The sequence below is a fragment of the Capra hircus genome, chromosome 23 (genome assembly GCF_001704415.2).
Source record: "Capra hircus breed San Clemente chromosome 23, ASM170441v1, whole genome shotgun sequence".
Taxonomy (NCBI): Eukaryota; Metazoa; Chordata; class Mammalia; order Artiodactyla; family Bovidae; genus Capra; species Capra hircus.
In genome coordinates this window covers 11,072,209-11,096,208 of record NC_030830.1, presented here as the reverse complement: position 1 = coordinate 11,096,208, position 24,000 = coordinate 11,072,209, and the positions used below count along the sequence as shown (strand labels likewise).

The window sequence follows — 24,000 nt, the reverse complement described above, 5'->3', positions numbered from 1 at the left end:
TTAACTTCAACTTGAGAACAGCAGTGGAAGATGAAAGTTTCACCCTGTTTTACCCGCAATTACACAACAAAATAATCAGCAGAATGTATGACCAAGATCCCACGGATAACATCTTATCCATATGTAGGTATGTCAACCTACTGGCATGCATTCGCAAACAGCAGAAGATAAGTATCCGAGATTCTGCCTACTCTGGTCTCCAGCTGAAGACACTGGGAGGTCTGCGCTAATCTTGAATTTTACAATACATTCTGCAGAGACTAGTTTTACAATAAATTAAGCTCGTTTCTTTTTGCCTGTAAACGGAGAGCTATTTTTGTAAAGTTCACAGGTGTTCCAGGCATTCAGAATGAATCCGATTCTGCATGGTTTCAGCACGACAGGCAGAAAATAAAGCTAAACCACCCAGATATCCGCGTGAGTCTCCCGTCCCTTTTTCTTTTCTTAGTCCAACCCCACCGCTGTCTTGCAATGCCTGCAGCACTTAAAAAGCTACCTAAACCTACCTGGCCGGAGAGCTCCGTTCCTCCCGGCCGCCGCCGGGCTTCTCAGCAGCCTCCCTCGCGCACACCACCAGCCGGGGCCGCTCGCACCCCGGGGAGGAACGGCTGTTCCATGCCCTCCGTCTTCCGCCCTGCTCTGCGGCTGACAGCTTTGCGCTCTGCAGGATTGCAACAGGGCTCGGGCTCCCAGACCGATCCGGCCGGAGAGGGAGGAGGAGTCCCTCGAACCGCCTCCTGCCTCCGGGCGCAGCTGCGCTGCCCGGGAAACCTCGCAGAGCACGGGACGCAGCACCGCCAGCAGCAGCAGCAGCAGCAGCGACAGGAGCCGTGCGTTTATTTATACAGGAAGCTCAAGCGCGCACTTCCTACTTCCCATCTGGGTCGCACTTCAGCTGCAGGTGATGGTCTTAACCCTGTCCGAACCCGGCGGCCCGCGCGCCCCAGCAGTTCGGCCCTCCTGCGCTCGCTCCGCTTAACAAGACCTCTCGTCCTCCTGGGACGCCCGCTGCAGACAGCCAGCATCATCAGCCCCTGGTATCCTTCCTTCCTCCCAGACCGGGACACTTCTTCACCTAACTGGCTTCAGAACTTGCTGCTTCTCCTCTGCACGCGTCCTCCCGGGACACCTGTCTTTCCCTTCCCTCCCAGCCCTCCTTCCCACCCTGCCGGAACGCTTGCTTCTGTAGAGCCAGTCCCCATGCACGTCTCATCTAAAAACATCGTGTACCTGATTTGTCCATTAGAATCTAATGATAAAATTAGAACGCAGGCAAATCAAATCAGGACAGTCTTCATGGACCTCCTATAACACAGGCACACTTTTAGGAAAAAAACTGATTTTGCCGGAAGTGCTTTGCCAACAAATTACATAGAGACTGCTTAGTAACCTAACAGGTAGTACTCCAGCTAAAGACAATGTAACAGAGTAATCCAGAAGCTGCGGGGGTGGTGGGGGGGGGGGTGGGCAGGTCTTATAAGGTCTTCTTCACTCCAAAACCTCAGACACTTAGTTTGTGCGACGTCTTTAACAGATTACCTACCGACTCACTCCCCACACCCCCAGGGGTCACCATCACAGTCCCAACTCTGTTGAACTTCCAGCATCGCAGTTTAGAAATGTCCCTGCCCAGACGGGGGAACCTTTCTGTGCTCACTCGGCACCCTCACTCGACTTTTGCAACCACAGTCGGAATGTGCTTCCTAAAAGGAAGGGACTCGCAGCCCTTTGTGGAAGGAATACTGAGCCTGCCAGTGAAGGATCAGCAGTCGGCACGGTGCCAAAGGACACAAGTGAACTGCCTCTGGGCTCTCTCCATGTTGAAGAAAACCTTGAGGTCAAAGCCAAGTGCGGAAGAACACAGTGTATCTCTGTGTATGATGGCAAGACAGACAGGAGGACCAGTTTTGTTTTTGTTTGAGTGACTGAAAACAACGGAAAATCATTCTCCCTACAGTTCTTGAGCCCAGAGGTCCAAAGTCAGGGTGTCAGCAGGATTGGTTGCTTCTGGTGGCTGTGAGGGAAAACTGTGCTTTCTCCTAGCCTCTGATAGTTGCTAGCAGTCTTTGGTCTTCTTAAGCTTGTGGCTGCATCAGTTACCCGATGCCTCCATCATCACATGGCTTTTTCCCTTGCATGTCTCTTTGTCCACATCTCTCTTATATTTTTTCTTATAAAGACACTGGTTATGGGATCTAGGGCCTGTCATAATCCAGTATGACCTCATCTTCATTTGATTACAAGACCCTATTTTCAAACAAAGTCACATTCTTAGGTAATGGTAAGAATTTTAGGGGATACTATTCAACCCAGTACAGTACAGTATGTAATGGAAAACTTTAGATTTAAAGGATAATTCATTTGAAAAAGCTAGTTTCACAAAAGCACTTTTTTTTTTAATAAAAATAGGTTTTCGAGGTTGATAAACATCTCTTTTCATGGACTTCCACTTTAACCATTATCAGAGTTCTAAATGACAGGTTATGACCAATATTGTTGGAAATTATTTTCAAGTACTATTACTTGTAGGGGTATGTGTGTGTGCTCAATTAGGGGGAGGACCAATCTTCTAGTGGGGGGAGGAAGGGAAGGAGGACAGGGAGATAAGATGGTAAGAGAACATACAACAGGGTCCCAAAAAATAGAACTGAAGGATATTTGAGCTTGAAAAGTCCTTCTAACTAGTTTAGTCCAGGCATTTAGCTTTAAAGATGAGGAGACTAATGTCCAGGGAGATTTAAGCGGTCGACTTCAACCAGGTATGGGCAGAGCTGGAATGAGACCTAAATCTGTGTTAAATGAAAAAGGTATTTGTTAATGAAAACTGCCCCACAGGTGTCTAACTTAAAATTTAGCATTTACCAGTGTAAATGCTTTAGCAGACCCCAGATAGCCAAAGTAATTTTGTGAAAGAGCTAAGCTGGAGGAAATCACATCTCCTGATTTCAAACTATATTACAAAGTTATAGTAATCAAAACTCTTTCAGATCTGCCTAACATAGGTTCTGAGATAATCAATCTCAAGGTATTTTCTTGGTGTAGTGAACATTATTGATGGGCAGGAATCAGGAAAGATAAACAAAGCACCCTTTAAGAGGTTACTTTATTCATCAATGCCAGTACAAAACTTTGGTGCCTTAAACCAAAGTTCAATACACAGTCCACTTTTTCCATGCAATTAAGCTATAATCTCTTGTCAACAGGATAATGGATGAAGCTGCTGCTAATATGAATGAAAACACGGGTTAAGCAATAATCATGCTATCTGCTGCTGCAAGTGGCAGATGGGAAGAAAAAATATATTGTGTAATTAAATAATATCAGCATTGATTATTTTCAAGTTTATAAAATCTGCATTCAACTTTTAATAGGACTAAATGAACAGGTAGAACACTACAGTATTATGTGAACAATTCTTTCAGATCTGGAATAAAATATTTAAGAACAAATGGAACCAAGGAGGTGAAAGATCTATATACTGAAACCACAGACACTGATAAAAGAAATTGAAGAAGACAAAAATAAGTAGAAAGACATTCCATGCTCATGGACTGGAAGAATTAATATTGTTAGGATGTCTAGCCTACACAAAGCAGTCTACAAATTCAATGCAATCCTATCAAAATTTCAATGGCATTTTTCCATAGAAATAGGACAAACAATCCCAAAATTTGTATGAGACTACAAAAGACCCCAGATAGCCAAAGCAATTTTGTGAAAGAACAAAGCTGGGGAAATCACATCTCCTAATTCCAAACTCTATGACAAAGTTACAGTAATCAAAACTCTTTCAGAACTGCCTCCAGAATCCACAGTGTGCCCTAGCCTCTCAAGCATGAATTGATCTCCTCCCAGACAAGCTGCTAGATGCTAGGAGGACTGACATAAGTTGGACATGGGCCCTGTCCTCAAAGAGCTTTCAATCCAAGGAAGGAGTCAGACAAGCAAATCAATTATCAGGGTACTACGGTGTGTATGTACGTGATATGAGAGACTTAAACACAATGTGCTTTGGAAGCACAGCAAAGAAATGAACTAAAGGAAAGGGGTTGGTGAAAAGAATCGAGGGAGATTTCCCTGAGAACATGAATTAAAGCTGATACTTCAAGTAGCCAAGTGGAGAAGGCGGGAAAAGGTGAACCAGTCAGAGGCACGAGCCGGTATAAATGCTTACAGTTGTCAGACTTCAGGTGATGCTTTTCATAACTCAGAGCAGATGAGGGCCGAATCAGAGGGAGGGTTTGAACTAATGCAGTGGCAAACGGCATGGTAAAGAAAGAACAAATGGAGGGAGATCTCAGAAGCAGAACTGAATGGGGCCTGATCCCTGATTGGATGTAGGGGATGAGGGAGAAGGAAGAGTCCAGGCTGCCGGTACCAGTAACTGAGAGTAAGAATAAAGCAGCCGTAAAGGATGGCTTTCCCTAAGCCATCATTAAGGAAAATGATTTAAAACCCGTAAAATCTGAGGAGTCTCTAGGACATATGGAAGACTTGTCCAGTAAGCCATCAACAGAGATCCAGAGTGGAGGGTCTTTTAGGAATTCCCATCAGTTAGGTGGTGACCACGGATGAGATTAACAAGAGCTGAGATCACCCACAAAAGGTAGCATGCTGTAGAGCGACAAAGGGACTTTCCACACATACACAAACTATCGCCCACTCATTATTACGTAACCTTAAACAAGCTATTTAACATATTCAAAACTCTGTCGTGTCTGACTCTTTGTGACCCCATGGACTATACTGTCCGTGGAATTCTCCAGGCCAGAATCCTGGAGTGGATAGCCTCTCTCTTCTCCAGGGGATCTTCCCAACCCAGGTTTTCGCATTGCAGGCAGATTCTTTACCAGCTGAGCCACACAAGGGAAGCCCAAGAATACTGGAATGCGTAGCCTATCCCTTCTCCAGCAGATCTTCCCGACCCAGGAATCGAACCGGGGTCTCCTGCATTGCAGGTGGATTCTTTACCAACTGAGCTATCAGGGAAGCCCTCAAACAAGTTATTTAACATATTCAAAACTCAGTTTGTTCCTGCATAAGAGAGGAATGGTGATACTCATCTCACAGGTTGTGGTGAGGCTCAGTGAGAGGTTTGTAAAGTAGCTAGCACAGGGTCTGATGGCATTATATGAGTCTTGAAGGTGGGGTAGTGAATGTCACTTCCCGGAACTGTGCGGTATACAACCTGCTCAGCTGTATAGCATGGCCCTGCCCTGATACACAGCAGGAATGCACTCAGTGTTGTTAAGTGTTATTAATCTTAGAAGGAAGGAGAGAAAAAAAGAAAAAATTCAAAAAAGAAAAATTCAAACAAGAGAACCCATAGAAACACCAGTATTTATAAGGTAGAGAAAAGAAGAGTCCTCATATAAACCTGAGAAGGAACTGCTTCTTTTAGACTACAAAAGTAGATGTAACATGTGATCTCAGACTGAGAAGTAAAATCCAGTCACTGCAATCTACAAAAATACTTTTTATCTTTCTGAGCAATGATAACCATAACACTATAAATTGTTCACCAGAGTCCACAGTCATGGTGACCTTCACCACAATAGAGAATTTCCTAATCTGAATTACAGACTTTCCTATGTTGCTGTTGTTGTTCAGTTGCTAGGTCATGTCTGACTCTTTGTGACCCCAGGCAAACAAAATCTTGACATTAGTGGTAAGTAATCCAAACTGTAGGCATTGTATTAACTTGTAACATACCTAAAGTCATGTAAAAGCAAGACCAAAATAAATCTAAAGCATACTTAGCCAAAAAAAACAAATATAGAAATATACATATTAGATTACTAGATATGTATAAGATACTTGTATAATATAAAACATATTATATAATATGTAATATGTAACATTATATATATATACATAAAACACACACTAGTCCTATATAATACGGAAATCAACAAATGGATTTTCTTTTTAGAAAGTTAATTAAAGAAAAATTAGATTCATTCTGATGCTACTGAAATTACTCTTTTCACCTACTTTACTCTGTTAGTAACAACCACCTTAGTCTTGACATCCTGATTACATGCTGCATTAAAACTTTTTTCTTTTTCTTTTTTTATTGAAGGATAATTGTTTTACAGAATTTTGTTGTTTCTTGTCAAACCTCAAGATGAATCAGCTATAGGTATACATATATCCCCTCCCTTTTGAACCTCCCTCCCATCTCCCACCCCATCCCACCCCTCTAGATTGATAAAGAGCCCCTCCTGAGTTTCCTGAACCATGCAGCAAATTCCCGTTGGCTACCTATTTAACATTTGGTAATATAAGTTTTCACGTTACTGTTTCCAAACATCTCACCCTCTCCTCCCCTCTCCCCATGTCGAAAAATCTGTCCTCTATGTCTGTTTCTCCACTGCTGCTGTAAATAGATTCTTCAGTACCATTTTTCTAGATTCTGTATGTACGCATTAGAATACGGTATTTATCTTTCTCTTTCTGACTCACTTCACTCTGTATAATAGGTTCTAGGTTCATCCACCTCATCAGAACTGACTCAAAGGTGTTCCTTTTATGGCTGAGTAATATTCCATTGTGGATATGTATCACTGCTTCTTTATCCATTCATCTGTCGATGGACATCTAGGCTGCTTCCATGTTCTAGCTATTGTAAATAGTGCTGCAATGAACAATGGGATACATGTCTTTTTCAGTTTTGGTTTCCTCAGGGTATATGCCTAGATTAAAACTTTTTTAAAATTTTGTTAATAATTTGTTCGGTTTTAATAAATCAGATGAAAGAACACAAGTATTGGGAAACCAACTTCTGCAAGAGGTGTCATTCTCTCTCCACGAGAAAAATTTAATGCAAAGGTCATGGTATTCTGCCACTGACAGTTTGGTTACTTGTCATTTCCAAAGACCTACCATTTCATTCACATTTTTCTGCTGGATCTAACAGGGCTCATCTTTCAACATTTACTGACAGTACTGAATATAAGAACTAAGAATAAGACACAATATGAAATAAGGCTAAGAACATTACAAAATATGAAAAAAAAAAAACTATGCCAGAGATTCGTTCAGGGTGACATGGTGGTCAAACTATCGATAAATGGAAAGTCAAAATATGACCCAGAACTGATTACCCAGTTATGTCTGCCTTGATAACAAAAGTTTTCAAAAAGTCGGAGACATGTCATTTTGGTTCTATTATTTCATACATACAAGAGCATCTCAAAACCAGCTGGGCTGCAATAAAAAATCTGACTAGAATGACCATCATCAAAAAGTATACAAATAAGTACATGCTAGAGAGGGTGTGGAGAAAAGGGAACCCTCCTACAGTGTTAGTAGGAATGAAAACTGGTACAACCACTATGGCGAATAATATGGAAGTACCTTGAAAACTAAAAACAGAACTACCATATCATCCAGCAATCCCACTCCTAGGCATATATCCAGAGATAATCACAATTCAAAAAGATATGTATACCCCAGTGTTCACTGCAACACTGTTTGCAATAGTGAAGACACAGAAGCAGCCTAAATGTTCATGGACAGATGAATGGATAAAGAGGGTGTGGTACATATACACAGTGGAATATTACTCAACCATAAAAAAGAATGAAAGCATGCCATTTGCAGCAACATGGATGGACCTGGGGATTATCACACTAAAGTAAGTCAGACAGAGAAAGACAAATATCATGATACCATTTATATGTGGTGGAATCTAAAAATGTCATACAAATGAATTTTGTATGATATAAATCTATTTACAAAGGAGAAACAGACTCACAGATTTAGAGAACAAACTTACAGTTACTGGGGCAAAGGAGCAGGGGAAAGGATATTAGGGACTTTGGGACATACATGTACACTCTGCTATATTTTAAATGGATAACCAACAAGAACCTGTTATATAGCACAGGAAACTCTGCTCAAAGTTATATGGCAGCCTGGATGAGAGGGGAGTTTGGGAGAGAATAGATACATGTATATGTATGACTGAGTTGCTTTGCTGTGCACTTGAAACTATCACAACATTATTAATCGGCTATGCTCCAATACAAAATTTAAAGTTTATAAGTAATAATAAATTGAAAAAAATAAAAGAAACAAATTTACTACTTAATTTTTCATTAAACTGTGCATTCCTTTAGCTCATTTTCTGCCAAAGGGGACTATCCCACAATAAATGTTAACGTTTTCAACAATAAAACAAATAGGTATAGATTTGCACCCTACAAAAGTGACAAAACTACCCTATCAGGAGCAGTCAAGCTTTCTACACTTGCCATCCACCTCACCAGCAGTCAGCCTGGCAGCTTCATGCTTTTCATAGGCCACAGTGGGGGTCTTGGCACAAGCGGTCCATGAAGGAGCTGACAGGGTGAGCAGCACCAAGTTCTCCTCCCACTCCCTGAAGACTGGACTGAGAGTTGTCTTCAGCCACCAACGCTGGAACGTTTTTCATTTTCTTAGTGAGTGCTCTGAACACTGTTCTCCAGAGAGAGGCATAAGTTAACTTGGATTTGGAGAGAATTGGTGGGGAAGACAGGGTTATATGCACCATCTTTCACAATTAAACATGTGTTAAAGTGCAAACACTCTTTTCAAGACATACATCTCACACAGTATGCGAGGAGATCACAGTAAATCCTGAAGTTACAAGGTAGGAGACTTCTACCTCGTTTTATTTTGTTGTTGTTCAGTCGCTAAGTCAGTCCAACTCTTTGAAACCCCACGGACTGAAAAACATCAGACTTCTCTGTCCTCCTCTATCTCCTGGAGTTTGTTCAAGTTCATGTCCACGGAGTCGGTGATGCTATCGAACCATCTCATCCTCTCATCTTATTTTAGTGCATTTAAAAATAATATTTCCTTAAAGTCCAGAACCAATGCCAAATGGGAAACAACAACCAGCACAAACTGGAAATTCTATAGTAATTATCTGTTTAAAATTTCTATATAAGTCAATATTGATCTTTTATGTTTTACTTATAAAAATGTCCATTTCTTCAATATTTTCATTTTTTTCTAGAGAGTTTCGTGCATAGTCTTCATGTATAATTCTCATAATTTCTCCAACTTCCCTGCTTTATGTGGTTGTGTCTGTTTCCTCATTCCTGTGTATATTTTTTCCAGGTTTTAAAATCTTATTTAGCCTCTTTCTCTATTTTTTCTTCATTACATTAATTCCAACTTTTAAAACTTTATCAGTTCTTTAATAAGTTTTCCTTTGAGTAAAGTTTTATGTATATGCTATGCCCTAAAAGTCTGGATATGTGCAACTTTTTTATAGCTTTCTCTTTATTCTTTTATCAAAGGTTTATTTGGGAGATTTCTTAGTTTCCCAGTGGTTTGGGGGGGGTGTCATATTTTTATTATTAATTTCTAATTTAATTGGCTTATGATTAAGGAATGTGATCTAAAAAAACTCTACTTTTGATATTTATTATAGTTTTACTTTGTTTTAGGCCAATTTAGTAATTCTATTTCTAGTCATTGGCATTTGGAAAATTGCACGTCTCCAAAGAAATGCTCCCTGAAAGAGGACTTACTTGGTGATGTGACTAGGTAACCTGCACTGCTCACCTAAAATCTAACCCCCAGACAATGGCTCATGCTGCAAAAGAATTCTCACTTGCAAATCTGGAACTGTTACATCTCTAAGTAGAAAACAAGGCAACTAATTATTTTTAACAGACAGATGGATTGTACCAGCTTGGAATTTAATTTAAAAAAAAAAAAAACAAAACACAAAGACATACAATACTCCTGAATGATGCCCAGCAAGCACCTCATTCAAGTTTTTATTTTTCCAACCTGGCATCTCAATTTCTCCTCTGCATTAGTAAACATTCATAAGCATAAAGCAAACCCTCCATCCTTCAAATCCAAGAGAAACACATTTGTCTTGCACGTCAAGAGTGTCTCAATGTGATTCACTCAAACCTGGACATGAAAGGGGTTAGAAGTATTTCAAATGCAAGCATCTGCTAAAATATTTAGTCCCACCAACGCTTTGAAGACTCTGTACTCAAATCAAATCTTGGCGATCTAAGACACAAACAATGAGCACATTTAAGAGAGTAAATCTTGTTTAAAAACACCAAGGAAATTCCAAACTTTTACAAAAGAACCAGCTGATATTTCAGCAAAGATACACTTGCAGGCAGGCTGTTGTATTGAAAGTTTCTCCTGAAAGTTCATAAAGGTAAAGTGAAATCTCCCTCAGGCCTGGTGTGTTTGAAGAAGGAACAGATTATATTATTGAGCATCTACTGTATACCAGGCAAGGTACTTGTACTAAGCATTTTGCGTACACTATCTCTTTGAACCTTCACAAAAGTCATCACTATAGAAAATAATCTTATTGCAGAAAATAATCATATGTACCTGCATTTTTAAATGATTGGTAATGGATATAAAAAGGAAAGGCTCATTAAAACATAAATTCAGCTATAAAGTTCTCTCATGACACAGTCCATTTAGAGTTAAAGACTCCAATATTTTTACCTCTAAGTTGAGAAGAGTCCCCTAAAACTTCTAAGATTTCAGTTTATGATTCCAGCAAACTTTTGTCTTAAACACGGACAAATATGCCCATCCATTTACCTCCAAATAATTGTTGTGCAAAAAACTAATTAAATAATAAGTCATCTAATCAAATGACCTCACAAGATCTAATCCCAGCTGGTATTAACCGATTGACCCAGTGGATCACAGAGGTAATTCTGGTTAATAACCTAAACAATTTAAATTGGCACAAAGTTCAAAGTAACATGCAACCTATCTACCCATTTAGATTCATCTTCTGCCCATTTCACTTTGCATCTAAATTCCAGCCATGCTAAGCTATTTTCAGGCACACGGAATTTCCGAAGCCCAGGCAATTCTTCCCCACCTCTCTCACCTGATGAAGAACTCCTCATTTACCAAAATGTCACCAAGGTGTACCTTTTCTGGGACCCCCTCCCTCTATCTACCTTCTCCCACATCTTGATAGATGGCCTTCTCTGGTCTTCCTCCCTTAGTACGAGGATCTTACCCTATTATAACACTCATTCTTTTATTCAGTAAATATTTATTAAGCTCCTATTATTGACCAGGTTATTTATTAAGTGCAGGGACTACAAAGGTAAAAAAGCCTTCAGCTGGTGTAAGAAAAGACAGACACCTATGCAAGTGAGAGCAGGGCCAGCCAGATCCAGGAAGGCAGCTGTGTGAGCCCCACCCTGTAGCAGGGGAGGAGCCGAGTGGGCAGAAGTGTGAGAATCCAACAGGGAGGAGGCTGGAGAAGAGAAATTGCGTGAGTACATGTAGAAAGATGGACGACAGATAAGCTTTGTTGATGGCAGAAAACTGTTCCAGCAGAGGCATTTGATTAATAAACCAAAAAAGACTCACTTACAAAACTTGTTCAAGCTATTATAAAAGCAAAAGATAATCATAGAACGTCAACCCTAATTTTACTCCTAATTGTTGTTAATATCCAGGGCTTTGTTAAACTCAAAAAGGCTTATTAGTGATATGTTAAAACTTTCAAATTTTATCTAAAAACAAAAGTATTTAGAGTACGGTTGCTTTACAATGTTGTGTGAGTTTCAATTGTACAGCAAAATGAATCCGTTATATGTGTGCGTGCTAAGTCACTTCAGTTGTGTCCGACTCTTTGCGACCCCATGAACTGTAGCCCACCAGGCTCCTCTGACCATGGGCTTCTCCAGGCAAGAATACTGGAGTGGGTAGCCATTCCCTTCTCCAGGGGATCTTTCCAACCCAGGCATCGAACACAGGTCTCCTGCACTGCAGGCAGATTTTTTACTCTCTGAGGCACCAAGGAAGCCAAAACAGAACCATGCGGAGATGCCAAGGATCAAACCTGGGACAGCATACATGCAAAGCATGCGCTCTAGCACTGAGCTACATCCCTTAGTATATAAACATATATCCACTCTTTTTTAGGTTTCCTTCTCATTCAGGTCATCACAGACCACAGACCACTGAGTAAAGTTCCCTGTGCTATACAGTAGGTTCTCATTAGTTATCTGTTTTATACATAGTATGTTTATATGTCAATAAAAGGGTATATATAACTGCTCTGATAGGCATTAGTGAATAAAGAAACCCTTCCATCGTGTGAGACGTTAACATAGCAAACTGAGAAATGGGATAAGCAGGGGAGACGCACTCACCTTTCCTTGTCAGGATGAGAATCAAACAAGACAGATGGTATAAACGTGGGTGCAAGGCTCCTAGACCATTCTATTGGGATTAGGGGGCCCTGGTCAAGAATCTGTTTCCTTTCCATGACCTAATGCACACACACACACTCCTCGGTTTGGAGAATCATCAATCCAAAAAACTGTATGCTCTTTGATCAACAGAGGCAAAACTTTTCAGAGTGACCAGTGTAATGACATTGTTACTTAAGTTCTAAAGAAAAAACTTCCAAACTTTTTAACCTGCAGTTTTTATACATACTCCTATAGGATCTTAGACAACATAGCATCTGCAGTACTTACCTCTAGCTACCAAAATGGAAATGAGGAAGCAGAAATCAGATACCATCATCCTCAAAAGAACACGGTAGACTTGGGTGGCCACCTGCCTGTTCATGCTGACTGTTTCAGTTTAACAGTTCAGGTGGCTCCAGGTGTTCCTTTGACATCAGCTTATGCCTGATTATTATCAGAAAACATGGTAGCAATACATGCCCCAAACAAGCAGAGTCATTGTGAGCCACATCACGCCCTGAATCGTGCTATCCTTGATTTCACACTGCATTCAAGAAAGATCAAATGGTCAACTATACTCCAATAAAAAATTTTTTTTAATTATTATGTTGTACGCCTGCAACCAATATAATGTGATATGTCAATTATATCTCGAATGAATGAACAGAAAACCAAACAACAATGAAATGACAATGACGTGTACATTACTTCTTCTTTTCTGCAAGAACTGAATAAAAGGCATTGAGCACAATATCCTAGTTTAAGAACAAATAAATCTTTAAACAAATGAATCCTTGCTACAATATAAACTATTTCATTATAGAGGAAGATAGTTCTAACCTCTAAGAACTAATCAAAACCTAGGTTACTATAGCAATGTGACTTCCTCTGAGTGCCTTCACAAATATCCTCTCATTGAATACACACAACCACCTTTCGGCTGAAATGGTATCATTCCCCTTTTACAGATGAGAAAACAGAGCACTGAAAAATGAGCAGACTCTCCTGGGGTCCAAGAGGCAGTTACTGTCACAACAAGGACTAGAACCTAATAACCCTGTCAAGTGATCTTTGTCGAGCACCCTTGCTTCCCAAAATAAACTTGTATGTGAAATCAAGCTCTCCTTGTTCTCAAATTGGAATCTTTTTTGGAACGAGGACAAAAACGGAAGGTTGACATAAAATGTTTAATTCTATTTTTAAATCTTTACCTTGGGCAAAAATCCAGGTGTTATGCCAAAACAAATTAGACAATACTTGTAGCTTAGCAAAAGCTCCACCTCGACCAAGAAGAAAAATAGAAAACGTACACTGAAAAGAAAGTTCAGAAACGGAGTGCATTACTTCTCAGCAGTAGCCTTCGGCAAGAAGGAAGGGGCAAGTTTCCTGGAAGAGTGAACAGTCAAAAGAGGATGACTCAAAAGACTATTTTAGTACGAGATCCTGTTTCACCTTGTTGTCCATCTGTTTTGCTGAGAATGTAAAGCTGTCTAGGTCCAAGCCAAAAAAGAGAATGAAATCATCTGTTAAAGCCACGTATGCAGGAGCGCCATGAAGACACAGTGCTGACCTAACACGGCTGTGCCGTTAGAAGCCCATCCATACCTTCCGCTACCTGGCTGGACTTCTGTGCAACCACATTGCTTTATCCCAGGGAGAGGGGTTCAGGAATTCAGCTAAACCCATGGGAATACTGTAAAATTCATTATTAATTTACTGCTGGCTAACTGAAGGCAAAGAACAGCTCAACTGCATATGACCAAAAAATAGTTAATAAATATTTTATACACAGGCACAGACTAAGGACAACACCTATTTATCAAATGGTGCAGTTATCCTTCTCCTCTACTCCTCCATCCCCCTCAACTTTTCCATCTTTCTTATGAGAGTCACAAAAGACACCACACTTACTAATTTCCACCCTCCCCTTCCTTTTGTGCCATCTAGTACCCCTGGCATCCTTCAATACCTAGAGCCCACACCTATCGCTCACCTGTACACCTCCTTGGTTTCTCCCTTCCTTCTTCAGAGTGAGAAAAAAGAGGGAGGTCCACAGAGAATCAAACTAGAGAAATGCAGGGGAATTGGTATTCAGAAAGCTAGTGATTTCAGCGCTTAAGACACAGAAGAGTCCAGACTCTCACTTGAAGGGCAAGGAAACCATTTCAGCTGTGTTGTAGACCAAATGATCGTGTATAGTTTGGCTAGAGATCGAAACTAGCAAGTGTGATATGGTTTCCATAGTAAAGTGAGTTCCAAATTCTAAACCACTGATCTGCAAAGAAACTTTTGGAACACTTAATATTCATTAAGTTTGGGCCACCTACCAAAAAAATGTAACAATCAGTGGTTCCCCATGAGTTGTTCTTTTCAGCTACAGAAGAATAGACAGAATGTATACACATGGATAACTGGGTGCTGAGATTTGACCTCCTTCCTTAGAAGCTGCTCCAAATGAGAAAAGAGTCGGTGACCCTTGGTGCCCTAAGAATCCCAGGTGAATTTATTCTTCTCACTGTGCTCAGTGAGAGAAATGGAACTCACTTCTTGATAATTAGTGACTACAGGGGAAAGGACACTCAGCATTATCATACAGAGACAGTAAAGACAATAGGCTGGAAGATAGTTCTACTCACTTTACACTGGCAAAGAGTCAGTGGAATTGTTGCCATTGCAGCTTAAGGCAGAACTTGAGTTCCAAGGAGGCATGTAATTTCTTCTGAGCAGAAACTGTAAACATACTCCAATGTGTGTGTGTGTGTGTGTGTGCATGTGTGTGTGTATATGTGTGCATGCGCACACATGCGTGTGTGTGCACGTGTGTCTGTCTGTGTAGAGCCAATTGAGCTGTAAAGAACAAGATTAGGGGACAATGATGATGTAGCTCAAAACAGGATGATCACTGATATGACAATATACTGGCCAAGCCTACTCTAGTCCTAATTTCTCTTCAAAGAGCTATAATCATGGGTCGAAGCTGAAGGGGAACTTTAGACTTTCCCGTGTAATAATTAGAGTACCCAGAATCAGTTGTAGTCAAACGATGTGAGTAAGAAAAGACCAGAGTCATTCATTCCTACCAACAAAGGTAATTCTTTAATTACCTTTGAATTTTTTGATGTAATTCTGCCTCCTTTAGCTAAAAGTTGATTGGGCCCAGAACAGATGGATGTCTGAAGCAGAGTTAATCAGATTTTCTCTATCAGGAATGTGGAACGTGCATTTAGGGACAGACATCTCTCTGCTTGGCTGATTCTGTATGGTAGCCATATTCCATCATGTATATGAACATCAGAACAAACTAGAGAGGAAGCAATAAAGCAGGCGTGCAAGAGAGGAGGTAAGAAAAGAGCCAGGGAAAGAAAATGATGATTCTCCAGTTCTCAGTTCCAGTTTCTTCCAGAAGCCGGCTGCATTCCTATCTTTTGAGTTCCTTAAGACACGCCTTGTCCTTATAATAATTTTTTCCTTTCTGTTAAAGCTAGCCCAAATTTATTTCAGTTATTTGAAATCAGAAACACCTTGGTTAAACTACATTACCATATAGTAAACCATCATACCATGAAAAAAAGCATAGACTTTTGAATCTGTCAATGCTGAATCCAAATCCTAGCTCCACTGAATATTAGGTGTCTCATCTAGAGGGAGTTTCCTAGCCTCTCTGAGGCTTGGTCTCAGATAACTGTCATGCACAGTTTCTGTGAAAATCAGAAAATCATACACAGAGCCTGTGGACAGCACAGACTAAATGATAACCTCCAGTAGAATGCACTGCCGCAGCAGTCATGACGGCAGCCGTGGTATGGCCAAGGATATGGAGATAGGAGGGTTATATAAAAAATCAGAATTACAGACAGAGAAAGATACTTTTCTTAAATTCTTTACTTGACAAAATAACTCAATCCAACCCAAGTTTCTTTTCTTGTTTTGGCCCACCAAGCAGCTGGCCGATCTCAGTTCCCCACCCAGGGAGCAAACCTAAGCCCTTTGTCCTGTCCTAAACACTGGACCACCAGGTCCAGTTTCTTTACTGAGTTTCTCTAGCATATGCAAAGTATGGTTTGTGTGCTCAGTTGCTCGGTCATATCCAACTCTTTGTGACCTCATGGATTGTAGCCCACCAGGCTCCTCTGCCCATGGGAATTTCCAGGCAAAAATACTGGAGTGGGTTGCCATTTCCTTCTCCAGGGGATCTTCCTAACACAGGGATTGAACCCACATCTCTTGCATCTCCTGCACTGGCAGGTGGATTCTTTACTACCACACCATCTAGGAAGCCCAAAAAGCAGAGCTTCCCTGATTGCTCAGCAGGTAAAGAATCCACCTTCAATGCAGAAGATGTGGGTTCGATCCCTGGGTAGGAAAGACTCCCCTGGAGGAGGGCATGGCAACCCACTCCAGCATTCTTGCCTGAAAAATCCCATGGACAGAGGAGCCTGGCAGGCTATGGTCCATGGGGTCACAAAAAGTCAGACAAGACTGAAGCTACTGAGCACATATGAAGAGACTCTAAATATGGTTTAAATTTAAAATTATTTTTAATCTATCATCTACCACAAATTCCTTCATGGTGAAGGGAAAGCATGGTGTATTTGAAGGACTTACAGAATTCAATAGGGCTGGATTATAAAGAAGGTGAAAAAGATTGCTCTGAGATTAGGTTAAAGAGGTAGACACAGACAGTGGAGAGGAAATCTGTAAGTTTAAGAGTTAAACTAAAAGACCATGGGAAGCTTTTTAAAGCAAACTGACATTAGCAGAAATTTATTTTTTTTTTTTAGTATCACCCTGGCTGTGGCATAGAAATAGATTGAACAGAAGCAAAATTTAATGCAGGTGCTTCTCGATAAGAATATATTTCAGTAGTCCAGGTGGGAAATGATGCTAGTGGTAGCAAGGGGCCTGGAGAAAAGTAAGCATTTCTTACATTATATAAGACACAGAACTGGCAGGACTAGAGGATTAGTAGGATGTTAGACATGTAGGAGGTCAAGAAATCACTGTTGGGACTTCCCTGGTGATTCAGAGGTTAAGACGCCAAGCTTCCAGTGCAGGGGGCACAGGTCCGATCCCTGGTGAGAGAACTAAGATTCAACATGCCTCACAGTGTGCTGGCCAAAAAGAAAGTGAATAATCCTGACAAACACCAACTCAGTCGGGTGATCAAAGCCAACATCAACAGTGGTGGCAAGTCGTATTGACAGTGTGTACCCTTGACACAATGACACTTTATTTCTGTGGTCAAACTCCTGAAAACCCCTAACCCCAGCCTAATCGCTAAGAAGAGCATCAGGGAAATCCTAAATCCCAGTTGAGGGATTAAGTGTGTATGATCAGATATGTTTAGCCTATATCTGACAATACTCCTCAAAAACAAGGAAAGTCTGAGAAACATACCCAAGAGGAGCCTGAGAAGAGATGACGACTAAATGGTATGCGGTATCGTCCATGAGATCTTGGAGCAGAAAAAGAGGGCATGGGTAGAAACGAAGGAAGTCAGAATAAAGTATGAACTTTGGTTCATTTTAAAATGATGATGATAATCTACTGACAGCTGTGCCCTGCAGGTAAGGCTCCCTTCTTCCCTACTGCAAAGACTCTCAGAGACTGCTGCAGTCCAAGTGGATGGGAGAAACATGCTCCCGAGCGGGAAAGGAGGCAAGCTCATTGCAGTGTACATGCCATACAGTCATCTGAGGCAACGGGTAACAGGCGTCAGTGCTGAAATTCAAAGGCAGCACATAACACAAAGGGAGGTCACCTGGAGAAGGCCAACTGGCCACCCATTCAGTGACATTCCCTTGGTGAATTCATCTCTGCCCGGGATCAGCCCTCAGCCTGACAGGCTCAGCAAACTACTCGCTGGTATCTTGAGGTTAATCAAATCCATGGTAATGACTCATACTAACTAAATATCCAGAATGATACAGAGAAAGAGAATGCCACACTGTCAGGCAAACCCAAGACACAGGGCTGGGCAGGGTGGGGCCTGAGAGTCTGCATTTCTAACAAGCTTCCAGGTGATGCCCATACAGCTGGTCCATGGACCACACTTTGAATAGCAAGGGTCTGAGCAAGCTATAAGAGAAATCAGTGTCAAGTTTATTGATGAGCTGAGTATCAAGTAGATCACGAGAGAGGTTGACCACTTAACTGTCGATGCCAGCAGGCTTTGGTTTCCTGATGTAGCCATCTCCAAAGCAGAGACAGAAACTCACTACTATGAGGTCTCAGTGTTTGTGGTATCCTTTCCTCTGGATGAGGCTCATATGGAATTGCCAATGTGCAGAGATTCTTCCTACCTATGCTTCCACATTTAATCTCCTCCCACCTCCAGTGGGAGGAACAGATTCTTCATGTGCAAATAAAACACCTTCAATTAGTTTGTGACCTGGTTTTGCAGACTGAGGACTCATTCACTCCAAGGGGACCTGGTAAATCTCTGCACTGACCTAGTGCATATAAATTTCCTAGATGGGCTCTCTAAAGAAACTGTTGTTTCCCTTACTTTTTCTTTTTTTTAGCTGCACTCTTCATTGCAGTGTGCAGGCTCTCAAGTTGCAGCTTGCCTTCGTGCAGGCTTAGTTGCCCTGAGGCGTGTGGGATCTTAGTCCCCCAATCAGGGATCCTCACATCCCCTGCATTAGAAGGTGGACTCTTAACCATCTGACCACCAGGGAAGTCCCTCCCTGCGTCTTAATGGAGAAGGTGAAACACTGCTCTTACACTGTTGCCACAGTAGAAAAGATTCTCATTTCTAAACTATTTATGGAGCCCCGGTTGAGTGCGACACACATCAGCGGAGGGAATGTTCAGTTCAGTTCAGTCGCTCAGTTGTGTCCGACTCTTTGCGACCCCATGAATCACAGCACACCAGGCCTCCCTGTCCATCACCAACCCCCGGAGTTCACTCAAACTCACATCCATCGAGTCGGTGATGCCATTCAGCCATCTCAACCTCTGTCGTCCCCTTCTCCTCCTGCCCCCAATCCCTCCCAGAATCAGAGTCTTTTCCAGAGTTAACTCTTCACATGAGGTGGTCAAACTACTGGAGTCTCACCTTCAACATCAGTCCTTCCAAAGAGCACCTAGGACTGATCTCCTTTAGGATGGACTGGCTGGATCTCCTTCAATCCAAGGGACTTTCAAGAGTCTTCTCCAACACCACAGTTCAAAAGCAACAATTCTTCGGCGCTCAGCTTTCTTCTCAGTCCAACTCTCACATCCACACATGACTGCTGGAAAAACCATAGCCTTGACTAGATGGACCTTAGTCGGCAAAGTAATGTCTCTGCTTTGGAATATGCTATCTAGGTTGGTCATAACTTTCCTTCCAAGGAGGAAGCGTCTTTTAATTTCATGGCTGCAATCACCATCTGCAGTGATTTTGGAGACCCAAAAAATAAAGTCTGACACTATTTCCCCATCAGTTTCCCATGAAGTGATGGGACCAGATGTCATGATCTTCGTTTTCTGAATGTTGAGCTTTAAGCCAACTTTTTCACCCTCCACTTTCACTTTCATCAAGAGGCTTTTTAGTTCCTCTTCTCTTTCTGCCATAAAGGTGGTGTCATCTGCATATCTGAGGTTATTGATATTTCTCCCGGCAATCTTGATTCCACCTTGTGCTTCTTCCAGCCCAGCGTTTCTCATGATGTACTCTGCATATAAGTTAAATAAGCAGGGTAACAATATACAGCCTTGACGTACTCCTTTTCCTGTTTGGAACCAGTCTGTTGTTCCATGTCCAGTTCTAACTGTTGCTTCTTGGCCTGCATACAGGTTTCTCAAGAGGCAGGTCAGGTGGTCTGGTATTCCCATCTCTTTCAGAATTTTCCACAGTTTATTGTGAGCCACACAGTCAAAGGCTTTGGCATAGTCAGTAAAGCAGAAATAGATGTTTTTCTGGAGCTCTCTTGCTTTTTCCATGATCCAGTGGATGTTGGCAATTTGATCTCTGGTTCCTCTGCCTTTTCTAAAACCAGCTTGAACACCTGGAAGTTCACGGTTCACGTATTGCTGAAGCCTGGCTTGGAGAATTTTGAGCATTACTTTACTAGCGTGTGAGATGAGTGCAATTGTGCGGTAGTTTGAGCATTCTTTGGCATTGCCTTTCTTTGGGATTGGAATGAAAAGTGACCTTTTCCAGTCCTGTGGCCACTTCTGAGTTTTCCAAATTTGCTGGCATATTGAGTGCAGCACTTTCACAGCATTATCTTTCAAGATTTGAAATAGTTCAACTGAAATTCCATCACCTCCACTAGCTTTGTTCATAGTGATGCTTTCTAAGTCACAAGAGAAGACTCTACACATGGACATCAGCAGATGGTCAACACCGAAATCAGATTGATTATATTCTTGCACCCAAAGATGGAGAAGCTCTATACAGTCAGCAAAAACAAGACCAGGAGCTGACTGTGGCTCAGACCATAAACTCCTTATTGCCAAATTCAGACTTAAACTGAAGAAAGTATGGAAAACAACTAGACCATTCAGGTATGACCTAAATCAAATCCCTTATGATTATACAGTGGAAGTGAGAAATAGATTTAAGGGACTAGATCTGATAGATAGAGTGCCTGATGAACTATGGATGGAGGTTCGTGACATTGTACAGGAGACAGGGATCAAGACCATCCCCATGGAAAAGAAATGCAAAAAAGCAAAATGGCTCTCCGGGGAGGCCTTACAAATAGCTGTGAAAAGAAAAGAAGCGAAAAGAAAAGGAGAAAAGGAAAGAAGCATCTGAATGCAGAGTTCCAAAGAATAGCAAGAAGAGATAAGAAAGCCTTCCTCAGAGATCAATGCAAAGAAATAGAGGAAAACAACAGAATGGGAAAGACTAGAGATCTCTTAAAGAAAATTAGAGATACCAAGGGAACATTTCATGCAAAGATGGGCTCGATAAAGGACAGAAATGGCATGGACCTAACAGAAGCAGAAGATATTAAGAAGAGGTGGCAAGAATACACAGAAGAACTGTACAAAAAAGACCTTCATGACCCAGATAATCACGATGGTGTGATCACTCACCTAGAGCCAGACATCCTGGAATGTGAAGTCAAGTGGGCCTTAGAAAGCATCACTATGAACAAAGCTAGTGGAGGTGAAGGAGGGAATGTAGAGCTGAGCAAAAAGCGTACCAGACTCCAGTCCTGAGGGCAAGGTCGCCATCTGAGAGCAGTGACAGGCTTCCTGTCTTCAGAACAGCTCCGCAGAACTTCTAATCTTATGAGCTTCTACCTTCTCCTTGTTGTCAGCTCCAGCTTTCTCAGACCTTGGGTTTAACAGCCCTGGGGACACAGACACCCACGCTGAACTACAACCTGCTCAGCTGGGTTGAATGCATCCTACAGCACTTTACCCCAGTTTATCATCTGCCCATTTATGTTCACGTGGCCCTGCAAAAACCCAAGAATAACTAACACCACAAAGTTCTTCCAGGTCACATCAAAGCATATTAAAAAGGAGACAACTCTCTGGAAACCCAGTACCAATCAAGAGAGAGCAAATAATGAAGTTACGAACAGGACATGAAGAAGCATATTTTTCTAACAGACTGGTTTAGCAGAAGAGGAAATAATGACTCCACTTCAGTCATTCAGCTGTTTCCACTCATGCCTACTAAGGGAATACACCACGTGGTGGGTAGTTCTCAAAGTCTAGCATGCAGAAGAGTCATCTGGAATGTCTATTCCTAGGTTCTCACTCTCCCTAATCCACCCTCAGCCCAGCCCATCCCCTGCTACCAGAAAGTCAGATACAGCAGGCTGGAGCTTAGAAATTTATATTTTAAATACCACTCCCCCTTCCTCAGTTGATTCCGAGAAATACTGACTTAAGTCTGAATTTTCACTCTCTATTTTAGTGGTTTTCAACTCTGGCTCACATTTGATTTCTGTAATCAGCTTAAAAAAAAAAAAGTTCTCCATGCCTGTACACAGTCCACCAAGACCCCAAAACAATCAAATCGGAATGCCCAGTGTATGAGACCCAGGCATCAGTGTTCTTTCGAGGCTCCCAGGGAATTCAATGTTTGGTGTTTCCAAGTGGTACTATTTGTCTGTGTTGTTAGACATCAGATTCCAAGGCCCTCCCTGAAGATTCTGATTCACTAGGTCTGTCTGGGGCACAGCCCTAGAATCTACCAGTCACACAGGTGCCCCAGGGGATTCTTACAATGGGATTTGAGAAATGTGCCTCTCTCAATTAGGTGAATCACAAACTCCCCTTCTCAGCAAGGCTGCTCCAATAGGACTTTTGACTTCAGTTTTGGAACCCCTATTCCGTACAATCAACTCCAATGTAACCTGTGTTTTCCCAAAGAGAGAGAGGGAACTCACCTTACTTGATGCTACATAGAGACGGAAATCACTGCTTTATGTGGCCATGACTGCTGAAGACTCACTTCTGTTCCTGATAGAACAAATCATCTCTCCCACTCATTCAGCACTGTGTGCAAGGTCTTATCTGCACCTAGTATATGAACTAATTTAATCTTCACAACTACGTTACCAATAGGAACGCTTCTTAGTGCTACCTCTACCAATAAGGACACTGAGGCAGAGAGGCTGAACAAACTGCCTATTACCCACAGTCACAGGGAGAGGATGACTCTGAACCCAGACCTGGGGGGACCAACATCACCCTGTAACGGGGCTCACCAAACAAAAGCTGAAGAGCCTGCCTGCGTAACCGCTTGCTGCCAGAAACAGAACACAGAAGGAAGCTAAGGTTTATGTGTCCCAAGTACTGGGCTAGAAGTTTATGTATATTATTTCATCTAATCCAAGAGTCAGATATAGTCCCTATTGTCACGGACACACTCCTGCCTTAATCAGTGATGGGGAAGGGTTAACAGTTGTAGAGCATTATGCAAAAATAATAATAATAATAAAACTACGCAAAGAAACCTTTCAAGTAGACTTGGCAGGTGGGATACTGAAGATTTAGCCAGTTGTGGGTTTAGCGTGTTGGGGCAAGAGGAGGCTGACTGGAGAGGCACAGGGGTTGCCTGTGGACAGATTCTTCAATGAGGTGGAGCCGTGGAGATCTCTGACTCTGAGCGAGGACGGGACTTCCTGAGATCTCGGGAAGGCACAGGAGTTTCGTGCAGACACACTGCTTCTCACGGTGAATCTGAACAAGTCAGGATAAGTGGCGGAGGTCCACCCACGTCATAAAGAACCCCCCTGCCAATGCAGGAGACGTAACAGTTGCGGGTTTACCCCCTGGTTCGGGAAGATCCCCTGGAGAAGGAAATGGTAACCTGCTCCAGTGTTCTTGGCTGGGAAATCCCATGGACAAGGAGCCTGGAGGGCTACAGTCCGTGGGGGTCACACAGTCGGACACGACTGAGTGCCCACGCACACACCCCCTTGGAGGGATGACGTGACACAAGCCTCCTTGAAAGATAAACTGATGTCTCCACTTCCTGCAGGGCAACATAAGAGGAATTCCTTTTGTCCTGCTTCCGGTTTCTCCCTGAGTAGTGGGAGGGAGAAAGGAACTGCAGACCCAATGCCCTGAACTCCAAGGCATCTCAGCCTTCAGCAAGAGGCCGAGAGACTGCCTGTGTTCTTATGGAAACAGTGATGAGTGACTGCTAAAAGCCACCTTTTTCCTACCTTTGTTTAGGGACACCCCACCCTGCCAATCCCAAGTAACACACCTGTCTAAGAAGAGCCACATGGAAATCTGTGGGACCCCAGGGTTCCGGAGGTCAGTGCTATCTGCTAGGTCCCGGCGCACACAAGGAGGCGCTAGCGGAACTGGAGCTCTCCACTGAACAGCTGAC

The 24,000-nt window shown here is 42.1% G+C and overlaps 1 protein-coding gene across 2 annotated transcripts in view; it reads right to left on the bottom strand.

Annotated features, from left to right (window-relative positions):
* RNF144B (ring finger protein 144B) overlaps positions 1-24,000 on the bottom strand; it is a 151,790-nt gene that overhangs the window by 77,905 nt on the left and 49,885 nt on the right. Inside the window, exon 1 of one of the 2 annotated variants that reach the window (XM_018039132.1) lies at positions 507-815. The exons of the other annotated variant lie outside the window; for it this stretch is intronic. The gene's annotated coding sequence lies outside the window, so the exon portion shown is untranslated. Of the gene's footprint in view, positions 1-506; positions 816-24,000 lie in introns of those variants that run through there. 2 annotated transcript variants of the gene reach the window in all.